Consider the following 23,675-nt stretch of genomic DNA (forward strand, 5'->3'; position numbering starts at 1 on the left):
CCAGATGATCGATGGCGATGAAACACGAAAATCCATCAGGAGGAACTGCAAACGTTGTTTACATTCCAAGCGACAGAAAAAATATGAATTAGAAAACGGGTATGTTCCTATTCCCGCCACCCAGCGGCGGGGTGGTAGATCACCTGACCTACCTGCCGCGTGTGCCGCGAAATTCGAATTTTCTGTCGGACGACGGAGTAATAGCTATGTATATATCTGACAGGTAAGTTGAATGTATAAAAACCCAAATTTTGTGTTGGCACAATCATTCATATATTTAAATTTTGGCAACCATTAATAATCCTTATCTCTTCAAAAATCATTTGCATAAACCTAGCTACCACCCTGGCTTCACCTATTCTATGATTCACCTATTTCACATCCTATCATCATCTTCACTGATAATTATTCCCACATAAAAGGACCTATACAAATCAAATGCTTCCATTCTTCAGCCATCCACATTAGCACTTAATGCTCCACCTTCAAGTTTCCAAATATGTTATTTTCATGATAAAATAAATTTTTGAACTACTCACCTGGTAGTTATATATATAGCTTACGTCCCTGACATCACGGCAGAATTTCAAAACTCGCGGCAATCGCGCCGATTGGGTAGTCAGGTGCACCACCTGTCGCCCTCTACCCGGGTACGTAGAATCGTTCCAACTATTCCTCAGATCTTCCATGCCCATAGTCTCTAGAGGGGAGGAGGGTGGGAATTTAATTATATATAACTACCAGGTGAGTATGTTAAAAATTTATTTTATCATGAAAATAACATTTTCAAACATCTAACTCACCTGGTATTATATATATAGCTGATTTAACACCTTTGGTGTAGGGTCAGAGACAGCTATCATCGTTGGATTGACATAAGTGTTAATAAAACAAACTTACGGGTCGTACCTGTTAAGGACGCTGACTTTAATGCTATCCTGTCTCATTGTGTCGCTTTCCTTATGAGGTCCAGCGATCCACCCAGGGGGTCTGAAGACCTCTTGGAGACTGTCAACCGGTCAAACCTCTATGTGACTAGACTCCCTACAATACTCTTGTTCCGGGCGCTACTAAGGAACAAGTTGATCACCTGACTAAAGATCAATGATTGTGGAAGACTGCATCCCAGTCTCCACAAACAACCATAACTTTTCAATAGTTCCAAGATAAGAAAAAGAGTATTGGATTATGGGTTTTAAGGGGTAGAACCTTTTCCACTACTGAAAGAGCTGCTACAAACGGACCCAGTGTGTAGCAGTCCCTCATACAAAGTTTGCACTTGCGTAAGATAGTGCGACGCAAAAACTGACTTGCTCCTCCAGAATGTTGCGTCCAGGATATTCTGAAGGGATCTATTTTTGTTTAAATGCTACCGAGGTTGCTACGGCTCTAACCAAACTCGTGAGTCTTAACTTTAAGTAGCTTCATATCCGCTTCAGTACATGCTGAATGCGCTTCCCTAATTAATTGCCTTATAAAAAAGGATAGCGCATTCTTCGACATTTGCAGAGAGGGCTTCTTGACCGAACACCAAAGCCCTTCTGAAGTGCCACGTAATTGTCTCGTTCTGTCCCAAGTAATGCCTCAGAGACCTTACCGGACAAAGAACTCTCTCTGCTTCCTCACCCGTGAGATCCGAGAGGTTCGGAATTTCAAATGACTTGGGCAGGGTTGAGAGGGGTGTTCGTTTTTGGCTAGGAATCCCAACTGTAGCGAGCAGACGGCTTTTGCCCTGTCTGAAACCTACAGTTTTGCTGAAGGCATGGATTTTGCTGACCCTCTTTGCTGTTGCTAGGCTAATCAGGAAGAGAGTTTTTCATGGTGAGGTCCTTAAAGGATGTTTCCTGTAAGGGTTCGAACCTGTCACTCATGAGAAACTTGAGGACTACATCCAAATTCCAAGATGTTGAGGATTGTATTCTTTCCTTAGTTGTCTCAAAGGATCTAAGAAGATCTTGTAGATCCTTATTATCAGATAGATTAAGGTTTCTATGCCTGAAGACAGCTGCTAGCATGCTCCTATAACCCTTGATAGTAGAAGCAGAAAAGTTACGTCTCTTCTTGAGGTATAGCAGAAAATCTGCTATCTGAGTCACAGAGGTACTGGAAGAGGAAATAGAGTTGTCCCTGCACCATCCTCTAAAAGTCTCCCACTTCGATTGGTATACCTTAATGGTTGAAGACCTCCTTGCTCTTGCAATTGCACTAGCTGCCTCCCTCGAAAATCCTCTAGCTCTTGTGAGTTTTTTGATAGTCTGAAGGCAGTTAGCTGAAGAGCTTGGAGTTTTTGGTGATACCTTTCCAAGTGGGGCTGTTTGAAGTAGATCTACTCTTAACATAAGGCTTCTTTTTGGGGTGTCCACCATCCACTCCAGTACCTCTGTGAACCATTCTCTTGTTGGCCAGAAGGAATGCCACTAGAGTCATCTATGTGGATTGCTTCGGGGTCTGGGACTGGAGAACAGTAAGTCTCCATCCGTCTTGTCTGCGCTGTTGCGAAGAGCTCTATGACTTGATTTTTTCTGCTCAGGATTTCTGCTCTCACATTCTTCTTCTCCCCGAATGAAGCGTGTTACCAGAATCATGTTTTTTTCCTTTTGTCCAGAGGAGCAGTTCTCTTGCTGCTCTGTACAGAGACTCTGAGTGTGTCCCGCCTTGTTTGCTGATGTAGGCCAACGCCGTTGTGTTGTCGGAGTTGACCTGTACCACTTTGTTCCGGACTACGCTCTCTAATTCCTTGAGAGCTAGGAAAACTGCAGTCAATTCTTTCAGATTGATGTGGAACTTTTCTTGCTCCTTGTTCCAGAAGCCCAAGACTTCTAACTTCCCCAGTGTTGCTCCCCAGCCCGAGTCCGAGGCGTCGGAAAACAACACTAGGTCTGGGTTCCTCTGCTCTAGGGAGAGGCCTTCCTGAGCTTCCACACTGGTAGATAGTGTTTCATGTCGTTCGAAACGGAAATACACATTGACTCTAGTGTCTTCTTCTTGTCCCAATGCTGATTTAGATGAAACTGCAGAGGGCGTAGGTTCAGTCTTCCAAGGAGACAAACTGTTCTAGCGAGGAAGGGTCCCCATCAGACTCATCCATTCCCTCGCAGAGCACTTCTGTTTCTTTAGGAAGTTTCTTATTTTCTCTAAAGCTGGTTCCGTTCTCAATGTGGACGGAAAGCCCGAAAAACCTGACTCTGAATCCTCATCCCCAAGTACAAGATTTCCTGGGATGGGATCAGTTTGGGATTTCTGGTGGTTTATCAGAAGGCCTAGGTCTTCTGATAATCGAATTGTTTTCTGAAGATTCTCCAGACAGTCGGCGTAGGAATGGGCTCTGAGGAGCCAATCGTCCCCAGATACAATGAGGCTCTGATGCGTTTCTTGTGTAGCATTGCTGCTACGTTGCTCATAAATTTTTGTGAAAATTTGAGGTGCGGTATTTAGACCGAAACAAAGAGCTCGGAATTGATATGTTTTCTGTCTTGTAACAAATCTTAGATACTTTCTGGAGTTCGGGTGGATCGGGACGTGAAAATAAGCATCCTGGAGATCCAACGAAACCATCCAGTCGTCTCGTCTGACTGCAGCAAGAACTGATTTCGTTGTCTCCATAGTGAATTTTTGTTTTCTTCACGAATTATTCAGGGAACTCACGTCCAAAATCAGTCTCCATCCGCCCGAGTTCTTGGGGACCAGGAATAATCGATTGTAAAACCCCAGAGATTCCAGGTTCCGAACTCTTTCTATTGCCTCCTCCTGAATTAGCATAGAAACCTCTTGTTGTATCGCTAGAGTCTTGGACTCCTCTCTGTACTTAGCTGACAAGTCGATCGGTCTTTCTGCTAAGGGGGTTTTTTCCAGAAAGATCTTGTATCCTTCTTTGAGAAGCTGAATAGACCAGGATCTGCTCCCTTTTTCTCCCATGTTTGCCAGAAATTTTTGAGTCTGGCTCCTACCACTGTCTGAAGAAGAACTTTGTCAGACTTTATTACTTCCTCCTCTGAAGCCTCTTTTCTTGGAGTTTTTTGTAATAGGTCTTGCATTCCCTCTCCTGAGGGATCTACCTCGAAAGGGCCGAGAACTACGTGGTAGAGGAGTGGTTTCTTTGAGTTTCTGTCCTGCAAAACTTGACGGAACAACTCTCCTTGCTGCTTTAGTCATCAGATCTTGTGTCGCTTTTTGGGTCAGAGCTGAGGATACTTCTTTTACCAAACTATGCGGAAAATCTCCTTGCTGCTTTAGTCCATCAGATCTTGTGTCGCTTTTTGGGTCAGAGCTGAGGATACTTCTTTTACCAACTATGCGGAAATAAAAAAGATGAGTCGAAGGGGAGCGAAAAGCAGTTCCGCTCTCTGAGTGAGCGTTACTCCCACTCGAAAGAAAACAAACAAAATTGGGGCCCTTTTCTTCAAGATTCCAGCTGAGAAAAGGGCTGCTAGCTCGTTCGACCCGTCTCGAAGCGCTTTGTCAATGCATGACATAAGGTGAACGAGTTCTTCCGTTTTGGTAGACTTCAAGTTTTCAATTTTCTTCCCCAACGAACCCAGAGTCCAGTCTAGGAAGTTAAAGACTTCGAAGGCTCTAAAAATCCCTTTGAGGAGGTGGTCATTTCAGTGGAAGACCAAAACACTTTCGTCTTCCCCATGGGAAGAGCTCGGAACTCCCAAACCTAGGACTTCTCCAGTGTCGTACCAGATGCTGGATCTGGAAGCTAATCTGGCCGGAGGAAATGAGAAAGCTGTTTTTCCCTGGTCTTTCTTAGAGTCCATCCATTCCTTCATTAATTTCAAGGCTCTTTTCGAAGAGCGCGATAATACCATCTTCGTAAAGTCGGATTCTTTAGAAGCCTTCCCCAGAGTGAACTCTGAAGGTGGGGAACGAGGGGCAGCTGGCACAAAACTTTCTGGAAAAAGTTCCGCAAAAACTTTCATAAGCCTTTTAAGATCTGCTGAAGGTTGTAGATCTGTTTGATTGTCTTCCTCAGAAACGACTTGCATCTGATCAAAAGGAGAATGGGGGATGTCTTCATTCCTTTCTTCTGATTGAGACATAACTGATGTAGCGATGTCATGTTTCGTTTGTGCATCCTGCTTCCTGTTTCTTGATGCCTGGAGTCTTGTCGTCCAGTACCTTGATGCCTGACGTCCTGTCTGACGCTTTTTCGTCCTGCGTCTTGCTTCAAGACGTTTTTCGTCCTTGCGTCTTGCTTCAAGACGTTTTTCGTCCTGGCGTCTTGCTTCAAGACGTTTTTCGTCCTGGTGTCTTCCTTCAAGACTTTTTTCGTCCTGGCGTCTTGCTTCAAGACGCTTTTCGTCCTGTCGTCTTGCTTCAAGACGTTTTTTGTCCTGGCGTCTTGCTTTAAGACGTTTTTTTTCGTTCCTGGCGTTTAACAGTTAAGAGTAGCAGGTTGATATGACTGCATAAGAGGAGAGTTTCTGCTTAAAATCTTGCAGTACGGAAAACTGCGGAGCTTCTTGCTGCTGGGACAGACTAGAGAAGTTGCAAAGTCAATCTCTCTCTTCATTCTGTTCGTCTTGAGATGAAAGGCCTGAAGAATGCCAATCCGAAGGAGGAGCAGGAGCATGCACTGAAGGCATCCAATCGTCCGATGCTTCCTTTACTCCTACCAAAGACGACAGCCGCCTGTGCGACATCTTGCGTCTTATATTGGTAGGAGAGCAAACATCGGAGACAAAAGGGGAGCGATCAGGAGTTGCAGCACGCACCGAAAGTCTCCCTTCGTCTGATCCTTCCTTACTTCTGCCAAAGACGACGGCCGCTTGTGCGACATCATGCGTCTTGAATTTGGCAGGAGAGCAAAGCCATCGGAATCGAAAGAGAAACGATCCGGATTGCAGTTTGCACCGAAAGTTTCCCCCTTTCCAATATTTCCTTGCCTCCTACCAAAGATGATGGCCGCCTGTGCGACGTCTTACGTCTTAATTTGGTAGGAGAGCAAATATCGGAACTTGAAGGGAAGCGCTCCGGGCTGCTCCAATGACTACATCCTGGACGCTCTTGACGTTTTTCGTCCTGGCGTCCAGTATCAAGACGCTCTGCGTCCTGGTATTTTCTTTTAATGGTCTGGATTCGAAGTCTGACGCCAGCCCCGTCTGGGTACTGCGTCATCAGACAACGAAGAGAACACTTTAACCTCGCCTTTCCTGTAGCGGGAGTGAGCGTCCTGGGGATCGTCTACAGGTACGCTCGAGGGGACGACCGCTCGGGAGCTAAAACCTCTCGCCTCCCTTCGTCGGTCGACTTTCCTTCTCACAGGGGTTGGTGAGCTTGGAAGAGGTCTAGGACTAGGAGCACGACAAGTCCGAGCGGCCGCACCCTCCACTGCACTTGCACTAATTTCACTATTCACTTTAATATCTCTCATATTAGACCATAATTTTATTCCCTGTCTTGTGCCAGGGATTCTACCCGTTGACATGGCCGTCATCATGTCCTGTAATGATAGACTTTTACCTGTTTCTGAAACTGGATTTGGTAATGATACAACAGGAGGAGGATCACAGGATTATCGAGGGACAGAGAACTATCTATTCCTTGACTGTCTATGGAGGAGCGAGACAAGGTCTTTTCTTCGCTCTCCTCATCCTATCCTTCTCTAATTTGTGCACATAGCGGTAATATTCAATCCATTCAGTCTCAGGCAAGCCCACACATTCATTACATCTATCACCTATCTCACAAACTTTTCTCTGCATTTACTACAAATAGAATGAGGATCTAAAGAGGATTTAGCAAGTCTAGTCTTGCAACCTTTCGCACACATTCTCAAACTTGAAGCAGAATCAGTCATGATGAGAAATAAAAAAGAGAGATCAAAAACAAGCAAAGGTCAAACCAACAATATCGAAACGAAAGTCAAGAAAAATCCAAAATCAAAATCCAATTCAAGCGAAAGCCAAAGCCAAAGTGTACTTCACCAAATAATACTGCAAAAGACACGGGCTAGCGAGCGAAGTTCCAACGATGTCACCGTAGCGGCGGCAGGGAAGATCTGAGGAATAGTTGGAACGGTTCTACGTACCTGGGTAGAGGGCGCACAGGTGGTGCACCTGACTACCCAATCGGCGATTCCCGCGAGTTTTGAAATTCTGCCGTGACGTTCAGGACGTAAGCTATATATATCAAACTACCAGGTGAGTTTAGATGTTTGAAAATGTACGCTCATACATTAACATTTCTCTGCTTATAGTTTACTTTTGGCTTTTCCTAGAATCTTTAGTTTCCTCTTCACTCTCTCCACACATTATGTACTCTACTGTTGCAATCATCTGCCACTCCACACTCAATTCAGAAATCTCATAAGCAAACTTGATAAGAAGAAAAAAACAATTGAAACATTTACCTGAAAAGGTAATGTGTCTAGATGATCATGCGTTTGTTTTAAATAATGATGAATTATCTGCTTCTGTATTCTGGAATTGGTTGCTACTGTCATAGGATACCATACATGAACAAATATTGTCTGAAATAAAAAATAACATTTATATTACACTGTATTATCAATTATGCTTCTAAATTTAATTAATAGTACTGGCAATAACTTCCAGTATATAATGAAGAAACTAACTGTTTTGCTACTAAACTCTACACTGATCATTAATTAGTATGCAAATCCAAATAAAATACTGAATTTCAAACTGGTGAACTGAGCATTAGTCCTGCCTTTGGTTTCATAATCATATGCTTGAACTTATCCTGCTGTATGAATAGTAGAAAAAGTTATCCTTTACTTTTAGACGAAAGGAGACTATAAATGATGGTTGCTACAGATGCAACCTACATACAACGTAGACCTAATCCTACTACCTCTACCCTTTAATTTTTGCTTGAAGTCTATGCTCAGACTAGGGATGTTTTAGGATATTAATCCAAACTTTTTACATTTGAATAAAAATGATAGCTCTTTGATAAACATCCTAAGAAATAACTTTAAAATTCATGATAATAAAGTGTATCCTCTTTTAAATCTGTTTACACAAGAGTCACCAATTACAACTTGCCATAAAACTTCCAAATATTATCCAATAAACTATATGATTATCTTCAAATCTTGTTTCACTCCATTTAAAAAGTAATTGCAGATAACTTTTATAGAATCATATTCTACATATACTGTCACAACCTTCAAACAAGAATGCTGGAGATTCAATGAAGGTGGTGATCATTTTTTATTTAACTATCTTCTTTACCAGTCAAAAAAAGACAAACCTCAAAAAAATTTGTAACCCATGGCACTACAGGATCTGTACTTTCCACCGTGAAAAGGACATTTTTGGTAGGAACAACAGACCCCTCTGGAAGGCAGCACGAACACGTAACGGCAACTTTCCACCATGTCGCTGTAAGAAAATGACTGAAATTATAACACAAAAAAGAAAACAATTTTTGAGAGTTCAAACTTATGTTTAATCACGATATGAAAATTCTTTAAAGTACCGCATTACTTGCACAGTTAAGCAGCTGGGAAAATATACAAAAAACATTATGTATTATTTATGAACAGGTACTAATACAAAATAAATTGAACAAAAAACAACAGAAAGATGTATAACCACTTCAACAAAAGAAATACATACTGTATACAAACTGACAAGCATTCACCTTGGGGAGACAGGTGGGAAGACTACCAACTGAACACAGAAGAAGAAACTTGCTCCAGATAATTGCAATCCAAGGAAACTACAACAGCCTACTAATAACTAAACCTAGGTTAGTGGTCCATTATCATTCCTAAAGACCAGGCTAAAGTCCATTTCCATACTAAACATTCCAATGCATAGGAAACCTTATACATATACAGCATATGAAGAGAACATGAATATGTATAGTAAAATACAGATGAAAAATCAAAAACATATCCGGAAGCAAATGAAGAAATGCATAAAACTGAAAATAAGGAAACTCAGGGAAAGGGTTATAATCCTTTCAAGTAATATTGCAGACTCCATTACACTTACAAATACTACCAGTATCAATGAAAATAACATACCCAAGAAGAATGTTAAACTGGAATGAAATTCCTCAACTATTACCTGTACTGGACTGACAGTGTGATATCTCAATTATATTTGAATGCTCTGCAAGAAGAGTAATACACACTAACTCTACAAGTATAATAGCCGCAAAGGCTGTTGGAGAACAAGATCTTCGATATCCTGACCAGAATCTATAAAAACATAATAAACAAAGAGATATGATCAGTGGACTGGGAAGACAGAATACAATAGGTAGAGTATGTTATGAAAATATTGGGGAAGGTGCTGAAAGAAAAGAAGAGAAAACAATACAGAAGACTAAATGCTAGAGAGGTACCACAGGGAAAAGGAAGAGATCATACGACATCTGCCGGATATCGTAAAGAATGACACGCTAACCATACAATCTGGTAAGAGAACTCACGGCTGGTGTTACAAGAATGCTCAGCTGATGATTTGTGGGACCAAGTTCACTCCCAGATTATTGCTCATAAGTCCATCCAGCTGTAAGTGGGTATGAGCAAATATTGGGTCAATCAAAATGGTTGGGGCTGGCAACCCCAGTCCCAAAAACAAGAAGGAACCCAAAGGTTGTTCACTTCTGGTGCTAACCAGAACAAACAAACAAACAAACACACATATACTATATATATAATAATATATAATTCCAAGAAAAGTAGTGGTATCATGTTGAGAATAACGCAACAATGACATCATGACACACAACAAGAAAAATGGATCCATCTGATGATGTAATGAGACCACTGCTTCACAAGCGACAAGGTAACATGAAAAGGTGATGAAAGTCTTGGCTTCATCCATAAAACTCAATACTATGTGTAATGTGCACATGCAACATTAAGACATGGAACACCTTCTGGGTTTATTGATTTGCAACCCTCAGTGAGGAATGACACTGGCACTGTACTAAAAAGAACTGGTGAAGGTAAAGCATATAATTGTTGGCCAAGTGAGGGGAAACTCAGGAATTATTACAATTTAACAGATAGTAATGGTAATGAAATCATAAAATATATAAATGACTTGAGCAGAATTAAGTCATGAAGGTTTACTCATCACTAAACATATTATTATTACTGTTGTTGTTGTTATTATCATTATTATTGTATTATTCAGGGATAATTCCTATTCATATGGAGAAGGGTCTGCAGGGGACACTGACATAAATTTAATCTAAACTTACTCAACAAAATATGTACATGTCACGTGTGCCAATAATAATATAAGTACAGGCAGTCCCCCTGGATTACCGAACGGTCCTCCGGCTTAGGACGTTCCGAGGTTACGATGCTTTTCAATTATATTCATCAGAAATTATTTCCAGGGTTACGACGCATGTTCCAGAGTTACGACGCCTACAAACGCTGATCTGGCAGATGAAATTATGACAGCCAAAAAAAAGGCAAAATAATCAATATTTTTTTTTTTTTTTTTTTTTTTTTTAATGAAAAATGCAATAAAAATGCGGTGACATAGTTTTCAATGCAAACCCAAAGCATTAAAAGTAAGGTTTTCTTAGGATTTTTGACGATGTTCCGGCTTAAGACGATTTTCGGCTTACGACGCGTCTCAAGAACGGAACCCCCGTCGTAACCCGGGGACTGCCTGTTACAGTATACAGTATGTGTAAAATTGAATATCTGAGCTGACAAATCTTATATAGTATACATTATGTTGAAGATGAAGTACCTACATTCTATGTTAAAGGAAAGGTCTAACGAAAAATGTTGTAGAAAAATAAAATACTCCCAAATAGGAGTACTGAAACATGTGAGTCTAAAGTCCCAAAAAATCAGAGCACAGTGGTTATGTACTACTGACTAGTAAATTCCTTTTCTTATCCAACATAAAAATAATATTCCAGTTCACATGAAAAAATCACATTACTAAAGATGCCTGCAATAAGGACAATATTTTCTGACATCTACCTGTACTGCGTAGTTTATGTGACACTATATGAGGCAGACGTACTACCAGAGTAGAGAAAGAATGAAAAATGGCTAAGACCTTGAAATGTACAGAAAATTAACTGTACAATAAGAAAAAGTAACATGTCAATCAATAAGTAATGATGAATCAAACCTGAAAACAGAATATAGAGAAAATAAGAAATGGGGTGATAGGGATGACAAGTAAGAGTACTAAAAAAAACTGTTGGGCAGACCACCTTTGTCGCTTTAAATCTGACAGACTAAGACCAAGCCTGTTCCAAATACAAGAAACAAGCCTTGCTTGTTGCAGAGCAGTCAGTCGGTCACCACAAATAACAGAAATAGAGGAGCTAATTTTCAAAATATTTTTACAATAAAAAAATATAAAAAACAAAAAAAAATAAAAAGTAAAACCCCCAACATGCAACATCTGACAAACAGCCACAGGCAGCAGAACAGAAAAAAAAAAACTGAAAGAAATCTATAAACACAAAAGAAAAACCTTGCATTGCTGAATTTCTGTGCAATGTTTCAACTTTCTTGATATATTTTTATTTAAAATTTAACCAAATATTAATGTTAAAAGAAATCTGGAAATGTAAAACAATCAATTTACAATCTGAGCGCTATAAGGGAATATTAATAATTCATTTAATCATGAAGAGACATCACTCACTATTCCATCATTCCAACAAAAACTGATAAATAACTATGCAGACTTATTGTACTATACAGTTCCCAACACAATTCATTAACTTTTTGATACACCTGCCTCTATTCCTAAATCAATCATCAACGCATGACAACAAGACACTACCTAACCATGACATGATTTTTGTCCTGTCAGGGGAGAGGTTTAAAAAGAAAAAATAAGAAATCCTATAATGAAAGGAATGCTTATTATTGAGCCAAAGGCCTTATTATAGTCTTATGGGATTAGCATAAAATACCTTGAAACATGCAATCTTAACGTGAGGATAACCTCTGATGGCAGGATTACATGAAAAGCAAATTTGCAGAGGAAAAGACGAGTTAATGAGACAAGCAAGGAACGTTAAACTCAAAGAGTGACCTTTCATAATTAGGCCGCAAGAAAACTCAAACATTAACACATACACATTCAAAATGTTGTACTAATGCATTTAATATGCATATGTATAAAAAATTACAAAAAAAGAAAACAAATTTCAAGAAATCTTAGAAGATTTCACGATGTTTTATTCTAAAAGTTTTTTTTATTAAAATCTTACTGCCAACAAACTCTAATAAGGCACAGAACACTAAAGGCTTGCAGTGTCAAAACAAACTTTACAGATGAGCTACAGAGGTTCTGAACCTAAGTCACACACACTTCCTTATGGTGCGTTTTTTTATTCTTGTCAAATAACCTCGTGAGTGTGTTTGCACAAGAGTAATTGCATATCAACTTAAGAATAGCACCTTACAGAGGAATGTATAATTATGCAGTGATTTATTCATCTTCTGACTGAATAAAACATGATGCAAATGCTCCTATAATGATAACAAAATTACAGAGCAAGAATGTCTCTCTTGGATAACTAGGGTAAAATAATGGACAGTCATAATGAGCAATTTCATGCCTTCATTCTTTACACACCATTCTGATCTGTTGTTTTCATGAAGGGCAATCAGAACAGTTGCTAGTCAGGACACTCTATGAGCCTCCATTACTCTGTAAGCATACCAAACAATATATACGATTCATGGATGAAACCCTTGTGCAGTAAAATTTTCCACAACATTAGAAGGCTCATCAGCACTGCAGTATTCACCCCTATTTTCTACACACTAGTGCTTCCCATATAAGGCCCTTCCTTTTTTCTCAAACTCTTTCATCCTGTCTTTCTAAACTTGTCAATGTCTTACTCTCTTTCCCCAAAGCACTCCATTCACTAACCTGTTATCCATTCTCTCTACTTAGCTGACCCATTTTGAAATACTCTAATCCGTCCTTTTGGCCTCACCCTAATTTTTTTCCCACTTCTTTTGAGTAGCACACACCACATTTACTATGCAAGCAACTAATCTCAATGGCCTAAATACTTTCTGTCCACTTACATTCAACAATCATACTTCAACTCCTATAAAGGAGAACTGGCTCAACAACCCTTTTGGTATTTCTACAGAAGCAGTCCGCACGGACTGCAAGGAACGTAACCGCGGATATGACATCCACTAGGGATTGGGGCGTCCAATGTATTTCGCCGTGTTTAGTACTGGCCCCTGGGGGGTTAATTACAGTCATCCGAATAAATATTACTTACAATTCTTGTTCAGTTGGTAAAACTGCATAGAAAAACCGCAACTGCCATAGTCTAGGCCACCGTGGATAAGTACCCTAGATCTACCATCCTTTTACCAGTACAAAGTAAGAAGCTGCAAACCCAATGCCACCTGGTGACTTTCATGCTATCGCTTTCTTATCTCAGCATCCCATTCACCTGCCATTTATGGGGCACTTCCTCCCACCATGTCGTACACAACCCTGTGCTTATCTACCTTGAGAAGGCTTGCATCTGTACCCTAAGCCATTGACAACTCTTTGATACCAAAGCAATGTCCAGGCTGTACCTGGTTAAGCTTCTCATTCTATTACGTATTCCTCTCACTCTGCCCAAGAAGAAAGCAACTACTATATCACTAGTCCTTCTGAGACAGTTTCATATCTTATCAGATACCATTCAGATGTGTAATCCACACATTGTAAACAAGATTTGGGGTCAGAAAGCAATTGTCATTGACAGTAAAAAACAATTCTATTAAAAAATGAACTACACATAGAAAGGGGAACAGCCCAAAGGAGGCACTAAAGAGGCAAGGAAGAGGAAGAACCCAGACACTTTAAAGAAAACATGAGGTTCTCCTATATGAGCTGTACTATATATTTATCCTTGTATACATCATAATAATGAATACTGCAATGTATACCCATACAAAACTTTAGAAAATAATAGCGTAAGTATTCCTGTGCTGCAACTTTATCAATCACAGAATAAAAAAGAAAGGCTCAACATCAGTGCTAATCTAGCATTCAAATACAGTGGAGAGTCATGTACTCACTTCTAAAATATAGTTCCAGCCATCTTCATTGAAGACATCGTCTCTCTTAAAATGCGTGCAAAGAGATCTTTAGGGCCTCCTGTATCATATCCGTTTGTCACTACTGGACACACACCAGCCATCGTTTCAAGATGTACTGCAGACCGAAGAACAGTGTATGGAAACCTAACAAGAAGAAAGTCATGCACTAATCTTAAAAAGTTCAAAGCTGACATTGAATAAAGTTGGAACACCTTGGATAATTTATGAGAGGCTTTAATTAAATACTGCAACACAAATAATAATGCAGTTTAATAATTTAATTATGAATGTCCACAGATGCCATAAAATAGGTTATATTACAAAAGTTTTTAGGTCAGCTAATCAGGTTAGAATTATTCTTATTACCAAAAGCAGCTGGAACTTAGGGAAGCCAATCTTATTCAACAAGGAAAAATTGCTTTATGAAAAAGAAACAGAATCAATGACAATTGCTTAATAAAATATTCAACATGCATGAAAAAGAGATATAAAATCCTTCAATACATTGTACATACTGTATTTCTGTTATTTGTTAAATATACATTGAAAAAATCTCAGGCACCAAATTATAAGATGTTACACATCTATTTCACTTATGGTAAAATCACTAAAAATACTTTTAAATGTAATATGAAAAAGAGAAACAAAAATAAAAGCAACATCACTAGTTACCAGTCAGTACTGTAAAAAGTTAAGTATAACTTAGTCTTACCAGATGACTGAGCTGATTAACAGCTCCCCTAGGGCTGCCCCGAATGATTAGATTTTTTATTACGAGGCTAGTAACCAATTGGTTTCATAGCAATGGGACCTACAGCTTATTGTGGGATCTGAACCACATTATATCAAGAAATTAATTTCTAATCATCAGAAATAAATTCCTCTGACACCTCGCTGGCGGCCGCAGGTTCTGTACTCAACTGATAGTCGAGTACAGAACCCATTCGCCCAGTGAGGGACTACCATTTACTGTAGCTGAAATACAGTATGTACTGCATATGAAAAACAATACACAATTTTCTATTGCACAAAAACATCCAACATAATCTTTTACTGTACTAATCTGGCTGAGATAGCCAAGTGAGAACAATTTACAAGTGTAGAAGCATGACTGTCACAGGTGAATGATGACTGGCAGTGTGAGTTAGTGATAAGGATAAGAGGTTACATTCTGTACTGTAATGAACACGGTAAAGGGTACACACTCACAGACATAACTAATACACAATGATATGTACTATCATCAAGTCAATTATACCTGTGTGGTCTGGTACCCCCACAAAAGTTCATTCATACACTGCAATGTACAACTAAAAATATCTATTCTGAAATCTCAAAAGAAACACGGTGCATGGTATCAAACTAAATACTATAGTTATTTTTTTCCATGGTAAAATTTCCTTTACAACTAAAATGATGCAATGGCAGATGATTACTGGCCAATACCACTGATGTAGCAAAGAAATTTTGCATGAATGTTAGTTTATACCACTGAAAGAACAACGTCAGTTTGCACAAGTACCAACCTATTAGAATACAAATGTGCTGTCAGTTTGTAAGAATGCTAGTCTATGCCAATTAAGGCAATGACAGTGTGTACAACTGCTAGCTTACCCCACTAATGTAGCAATGTCAGTTACTAAAAATGGTAACCTATACCACTAAAGGAGCAATGTCAGTTAGTAAGCAGGCTGTTTAATGCACAATCATAATTTAGTCATTAGTTATTATATATTTTGCAGATATCTAAAAATGAATTACTATCAATTTTCCAGTACGTATAGTGGAACATGCCAAAAGCAAAAAGCTAAAAAGCAAAAACAAGGAAGCATTCTTTGCCAACAACTCAAAGCATAATCTTTGGATACAGGAATATACACATACCTTCCTCCTCTTGATTCAAAGTAGGAATACACAGAAGTTTTGTTCCGAGGATACTGTCTGTGATGTGATATCTATAGAGAAAACCAAGTTCATTGCAATAAATAATAGACTCACTACTATTTATGAAATCAGCAAATTATCAGCATAACATTATCTAATAATGATTATGAAACAAAATATTTACAGGAGAGTATGTCTGATCAATGGACTTCAACTGAAATGTATTTCTTAAAAATCAAATTACCTAATGTTTTCACACAACACACATACACAAACACATTACTGTATAATAGCCTAAATTGCATTACATATTTTAGTAACAAATGGCAGAAAATTGGTGAAAACTAGTGATTATCAGCATAGTCTAAAGAAGCTTCAATTTGGAGTGGCCAGTTAGAAACTTTTTTATTAACTATGGGTTTTGTATGAAAAAAAAATGTTGGAACAAACTTCTGATGTAATAGCCTTACCTAATATTAAATTGCTTAAAGCAGTTTTTTTTTTCAGTACAAAACCATTAATTTAGTATTGTAAAAATTCCACTGCAATTATTCTACTTTGTAATAAGAGGAAGACCTTATCATTCATGAGTGGATACGTGAATAAGCTATGTTAATGCAAGGGGCAATCTAGAATGATATAATAGTAGATCATGATAAAGATATAATTGTCTGTAAAGTATTTGCATGTGCTGATGCACACACTGAATAAATTTGGCCAGGAAGAACTTGGGAGTTTAATTACGTGCTGATTTCTAAATAAAGCATATCTTAGCGCCCAGGACATCCTTATCTGCCCAACACAAATACCCAGCTAGGGTATGCCTGTTGCTTCTCACAAACACTGGTTATCCTTACATAAAAAAAAAAAATGATATATTTATAGTATATCTCACGATTCTGATTGCCAACGTCTCCACAAATGCCCCAGGCAAAAGTGGTGACACCACCTCTCTCAATAAATCTTGCCTAATCTAAGGTCTTGAACAACCTAGGTAATATATAGCTACCTGAATCCAAATTAAGCTAAGAAAATAGTTTAACTTAAACGTGTTACATAAATATGTGTTGCTAAACATATCACAGCACTTTTATCAGACGAGAAATCGGAATATTACCTTGTAAGAGTCAGCGAGGAAAATCACGTTATCGAAAGCTCCGCCGTCCATGGTGGCTTCTTGACAACTGAGTCCTGGAATCAAAACATTAGTAATAATATTCCACCCCCTCGGATACACCAACCCCACAGACAGCCCAGGGGGGTCGGATAATGTTCCACCTCGTGCAGTCTACACTACAATTCTTTTTATTGCTTCTCATTGGAAAAAGTTTGGTTCTGCGACTGTGCGTCATGGTGACGAAATCGATTTATACTTACGACTTTGATGCTAGCATTCATATGGTGAATATATGATGTATATCACGAGCGATGCTTCCTTTCCAGGCAAAAATAGACCGAATTTTTCTTTCGTTCTGTATTTTGAGACGTCGGACGTACCACAGGAAGACACGTAACATTTATAAGATCAATACATTTAAAAGATCAAATTATCACTTAACTGAAATCCCTCTGAATTCCTAAACTGAGTGACACTGATTAGACAATCGTGATGGAAATGGAAATGCTAAGGATAAAGATAAAGAGGCATAAAAGAAAATCGAGATAAATGAATAAACAAGTGTGTGTGTGTGTGTGTGTGTGTGTTTTAAGAACTTCGTTACAAACCGTAGGTACCCAGATTTCGTTGAACAATAGAGAACAAGTCGTAACAAGAGATCGGGACTTGCTAAGGCACGACTTGCAACACGAAGGTATTGATAACCGGTTGATTTATATGCTTCCAGGGCCTGCCAAACAGATGACGAAAGAGGCTAGCCGTGCAAAAGCATGAGAAGAATATTATCAACAAGTCTTCTCAAGCAGCCGTGTACAAAATTAATGAAACAGAGAAAGATACTTTTTCATCAACTGCTGCCAACTTTTAATGTGTTAAGGAATTAAAGTTCTATTGAAAAAAGTGCTGAGTCCGTAAGGTACGTTTGGTACACAGTAAAGTTGTCAATAGATCTACTGAAATATTTAACGGGTATACCCTAACGAAAACGTACGAGTTCCTGTCACGACTCGTTAGCAACTTCGCTGAACACCACCACAGGAAATTAGATCTGTCCCGTGATATTCCGTGTTATCTCTCAGTTTTTGCTTGTTTACATCATATTTGTATAATTAATTACAGGTTTCTTTACGATAACTGGTACACCTGCACAGCTTAGGATTTTGGTAATCTATTTAAATTCTGGTTGTGCGTGTCTTTAGACGCATCTATCCCTCAGACCAATGGCAATTTCCCTTTCGATCCGGGGAGAGAGGTCGCATATGCACGGGTCTCTCGTCCTTCCGGAAATTCGTTGAATCTCGTCGCATTTCCCAGTTCCTTTGAAGAGGCGAAATCATAGCTGAATTCCAAGAGCGCCTCAGAGATAATGGCACGTTTTTGTGGGTTACGGAGGAAACGGAATTTCTTTGGGAACCTCAAACTTCCAGTTCCTTGATCTTGCAAAAAATGCGAACTTGAGATTTCCGTTTCCGGGTATATTTTGTATTCACTGAATATTTTTCTCTCTCTCCGAAGTTTTACTCTTATGTTTGCTTCTTCTTTTCTTTTAATTTCGACAGCATGTCATTGCTGGTAACATTTTTATAGTTACATGGCTGGTAAGTTCCGCTTGAACAGAAAGAATCAAATATATAGGTCTATTTTCAGTAGGCTACAGTAAAAATCTCCAGGTTTTTTCGATGATGTTAGCGTAAAGAAAACGCGTTTTTAAGTCAAAATAGCTCGAAGAATGAAAGCTGAATGCTTTATAAATTGTGCTACCAGACACAACACACACACACTCAGCACGCAATCACGTGTGTGTGTGTGTGTAGTACTACTGCGATGCTTCGCTATTTACCCGCAAGATTGCATTCGATTCATCTCGTGCTGTCGAGAGACCGAGTCCCAGGAATATTAGAAAGAAATGTTGGATTAAAGTTTTTTTTCCTTCGTCTTCTTCTTCTTTTTCTTCTTTGCAATGCGATTATTCCTCTATTGCACGAGTCTCGGCTAGATTTAAGGCGCATGCAACGGAGAAATCACGGCCCTTATGCAACCGTGTTTTGTGCTTTGCCATCGTGATAAGATGTTGTAGGTATATAGCTATCTGGAATGCGTCTTTTTTTTCGCTGATGTGGGATTACTGGAAACAGAATTTTCTTTAAATTTAACTTTTTTTATTTTTTTTAAATTGGTTTCATGCGTATATTTGCTTGCGACATAAAAATCTATCAAAACTTTACGGTATATCGCAAAATTGACCCCCTTTTTTTATTTCGATGTTTCAAATTGATTTCACCCGTAAGCTCGTAAACCGCAACTTGTCTCCGAGACTTTTATTCGAATTCGTGATGGTCCATTTCTCTTAGGGTAAAGTAAATCCTGACTTTTTTAGGTAATAAAAAGATAATCAAATATTTTCCATTTAAACAAGCTCTCCTTATGTCCGATTAGAAATACACATATGCAAATGCATCATAAAGTCGTGACTGTTGTATATAAACTAAATTTATTTTTTTCCTTATTCATTCACTAAAAATTGCTACTAATGATAAATTAAGGATTAATCCACAGTCTTATCAGAAATAATCCTAAGGAAATGGACGAATTAATTATAGTTTTCTCCGTGAATATGCAGACTTGTAATTAAGACATTACAGTCAGCACACACACACACACACACACACACACACACACACACACACACACACATATATATATATATATATATATATATATATATATATATATATATATATATATATATATATATATATATATATGAGCACACTGCATTAAGGTAGATAGACAAATAGTGTGTGTGTGTGTGTGTGTGTGTGTGTGTGTAAACCTATGTATTAAAACGGAGGAAAAAAAACCTGTGTTAGGATAAATTAACCTGATGGAGTTTTTAAATAACAATAAATAAACAAATAGATAAATCAATAAAATGGAAGGCTCCACAGGAAACACATCAGTAGATTTGTAGAGAGAGAGAGAGAGAGAGAGAGAGAGAGAGAGAGAGAGAGAGAGAGAGAGAGAGAGAAATTCTTATTTGTCAATTGTGTAATATGCAGTGGATATCTAGATATATTTCTTCCTTTGAGATTAACACACATATTGCATAGATAACGAACTACGTATTTTGTCTACTACAAAGTTTTCAACAACAAAAGACGTGGCTACAAACGACTTGATATGTTTTATCTATTTTCATAAAATCACCTGAAGTTGCTTATGTATTGAACGTAATAGGCACAAATATGTTTTTCAAGTGTGCAATTCTGTACCCAGGAAGACACCAGCGCCATCTCTTGGCGAGACGCTCAACTCGCTCGGAGATCTCCAAACACTTCTTCTTCTTCTTCTTCTTCTATTGACCGAGCAAATTCGTGCTCCCGAAGATCAATTTTTGCAGACTCATGTCTTCAAATTGCTGTTATGGGCATGACTGGCGCTGGTGAAAGAGAGAGAATAATAAAGACTGTGAATTGAGGGAATAGACGAAACAAATCGAAATTGAAAAACACAGATCTGCAAGGTAAAAGAGGCGGTGTTTTATGTCTGAGTTACCGGATTTTGCTTGTTTGGTCATTTTGCGTGATGAAGAGAATTCTAGGGTTGCTTACACGCTACACTGACTAAGTTCAATATTCACATAATTTACTTCGTGTAAGAGGAGGTTAGTAGTATATAAAATAACGCATAGTCTGAAAAAGAAGCTAACGACAATTTTCTGTCATAATCGAATGAACATTCTCGTGCATAAAGTATGGAATATATAATAAGTCTACTCTCTTGGTAAAAATCAATAATGCAGAAACAAAGTAATAATTTAATAACTGTTATTAATCATGCAAGTCAGTGGATGTCAATTTTTATAAATAATACCCAAATTATCTCTTGCAGCTTATATAAACAGATGAAAATAGTTACGTTTAACAGTACGAAAGGTACAAAAGATATTTCTTTTTACAGATCGTCATTGCGTTTTGTCGTATAACTGTGACTTTAGGACCAAATTAAATAATAATGATGTGGTTATTATGATAATTATGTGGTTATTATGATAATTACAGTGATACCTTTCCACGCTAATGAAACAAGCGGCAAAGTTTTATCATGAGAATATAACCTTTGATATTAAATTATTTTCTTCCCACTTCTGAAGACCAGGTCGTTGACTCTTGGCAGACGAAGGAAGACAGAAACAATGTATTATTATTATTATTATTATATTATTATTATTATTATTATTATTATTATTATTATTATTATTATTATTATTATTATTATTATTTGCAATTGCTTCAGATCCTTGCCTTCGAATTGAATATATAAGTCTAATACTACTTGATAACTCCTCTGCACATTGTGATATTTGGCAACTCCTCCAGAAGATATTGATTGTATAGGCTTTCAATATGTAAAAAAAAAAAAAATGTATTCTGCAAATACTCACGAGTAATCATATGTTAAGAAACTATAAAATCCTCAATGATCGCCGGAGATATTCCATTCTCGTGTGTCTCTCCTGTTTACTCTGCTGCTTATGAAACTAAATTGTTTGTTTTGGTTTATGACGCAGTCCGGAGTTATTGCTTTTGTAACTTTTTTAATTTGCAAGCCCGGGGGTTTTATATTATTTTAGACGTTTTAGCTCCGTAATATTATTTCAATGCATTTTGAAATGTTCTTTTTATCTTAATGTTGCATATCTATCACCGATGATAGCACTATAGGCTGATATTCATTTCCAAAATGGTCCTTTTCAAAATCTATATAAATATCTCTTCGATTCGTACAATACACATACACATCTTAAGGGCCCCATAGACTTTACGACCGACGGATCAGTTCTGTCTCTGCAACTGTGTTGCCTATAGACGTTCAGATTCACTTCAGTTTGCCGAAACCTGGTAGAGTGATGACATGACGCTATAGACCGCTCTTGCAGCTGAAACTATTACAGATACCCCCAGCGAAAATGGAGAGCCTGAATTGAATTATGGTTGAAGAAATGAAATGAATTATCTCACAATTGTTTTGTTTATTTAATTAATTGAAACTTTTACCCTGGTGACTGACTGGTTTCGATTACCTGGAGGAGCAGACCGGACATGCAATCATTACATAAAGAAAGAACACACACACACACACACACACACATACACACAACCAAAATCATTGTACGAGAGGTTGCTGGCCACACTTCGCTAACACGCTACAAGTCGTTCCTTGGGTATAATAATCCCAGAGACATGTAAAGCAATTATTCAAGTTATGCAACACGAGTTTACAAAGGTAAACAGTAACTATGTTGCATACACAGCATCTTTCATATTCTAGTGGTATACAGCCTGGTGTAGGTACAGTAGGTCTACAGTTCCGTTAAAGTAGAATAGGCCCTTAAACCTACAGTTCTGTGCCCAAGTTAGAATACAAATTTTAGATCTTTTCTACACAAAATTCTTTATTTAAACAAGGAAAATAGAAATATTATTGAAAGTATTGCCATAAACTTATTTTTTTGTGCGACAAATAACAATGTCATTTAAACAACAGTACTAACTAATGCATAAAGATATAGTATATACACACAATACGTAAATACATAATATACTCACACACATAAGTATATATATATATATATATATATATATATATATATTATATATATATATATATATATATATATATATAGGTCGCTGAAAGAAATGGAGAAGTGGGTTTTAAAAGCAAGATACAGGCATTTAGTCTCATGGAGCTTGTAATGTGGGGCTCTTGGAGCTAACGAGATGACTGGTGGAAAGTCGAGTTGCAACTTGCGCTAATGAAGTAAAAAGCTTATCTTCTTAAAGAATACTGCAACCTTTGTCATTATCCCCACTCTTTCCAAGAAAGCGGATAATAGCAAGAACTGTCACTTAAATTACTTCTAAGGATTTGCTAATGACGTGTTTGAAAAAAAAACTATATCTTAACGGCGCTGCTAAGGTTTTCTACTCAAAGGGAGTTTTGCTTGTTTTCTTATACTACTTTTTGTGTTTAAAGAACTCTACCTTTCCTTGAAATTCTGAAGGCTAGAGGCAGAAAAATGAATAGACTTGAACATAATCTCTGCGTCTTATCATGAAACAGAAAAAAATCTGTCTCGGTGAAAACAAAAATGAGATAGACCCATCCCTTCTAATGTGCACAGACGAATATTCCTTCAGTCCAGTTATTTGCAAATGTCAGCGAAAAAGTTGACTTATGATAGTTACTGATGGTGAGATGATAGACTTAAAAGTGCTTGCTACAGAGAATGGGTCGTTATCTAATCTTGCGGGTCAACCTTTTCAAGATGAAAGTTACAGAAAATTCCTGATCCCGAATCAAAGCTAGACCGATGCTTTCATTGATGCTTCCTTTTCATATTATTTTAAACTTAACCTACGCCATATATATGAAAAAAAAAAAAAACAATTATAGCTCCTATCTTATACATAACATATACACCCTAGGTGAATATTTTAAAAAAATTTCTCGTGACGAAAAACAAATCAATAATCGATCGTGGTTTCTGGTAAAATCTAGGAGCTTGGTGACCTTTCCAGAAAGATAAGAATAAATAGTTATTGTAGAAAGTCGAGTTGCAACTTGCGCTAA

At 37.9% G+C, this 23,675-nt stretch overlaps 1 protein-coding gene and 1 pseudogene across 1 annotated transcript in view; both read right to left on the reverse strand.

Annotated features, from left to right (window-relative positions):
* LOC135209478 (nicotinamide phosphoribosyltransferase-like) overlaps positions 1-17,157 on the reverse strand; it is a 44,241-nt pseudogene extending 27,084 nt beyond the window's left edge.
* Positions 1-23,675, reverse strand: part of LOC135209623 (AP-3 complex subunit delta-1-like) — a 145,601-nt gene that overhangs the window by 75,592 nt on the left and 46,334 nt on the right.

Source organism: Macrobrachium nipponense, chromosome 38 (assembly GCF_015104395.2).
Source record: "Macrobrachium nipponense isolate FS-2020 chromosome 38, ASM1510439v2, whole genome shotgun sequence".
In the NCBI taxonomy this organism is placed as follows: domain Eukaryota; kingdom Metazoa; phylum Arthropoda; class Malacostraca; order Decapoda; family Palaemonidae; genus Macrobrachium; species Macrobrachium nipponense.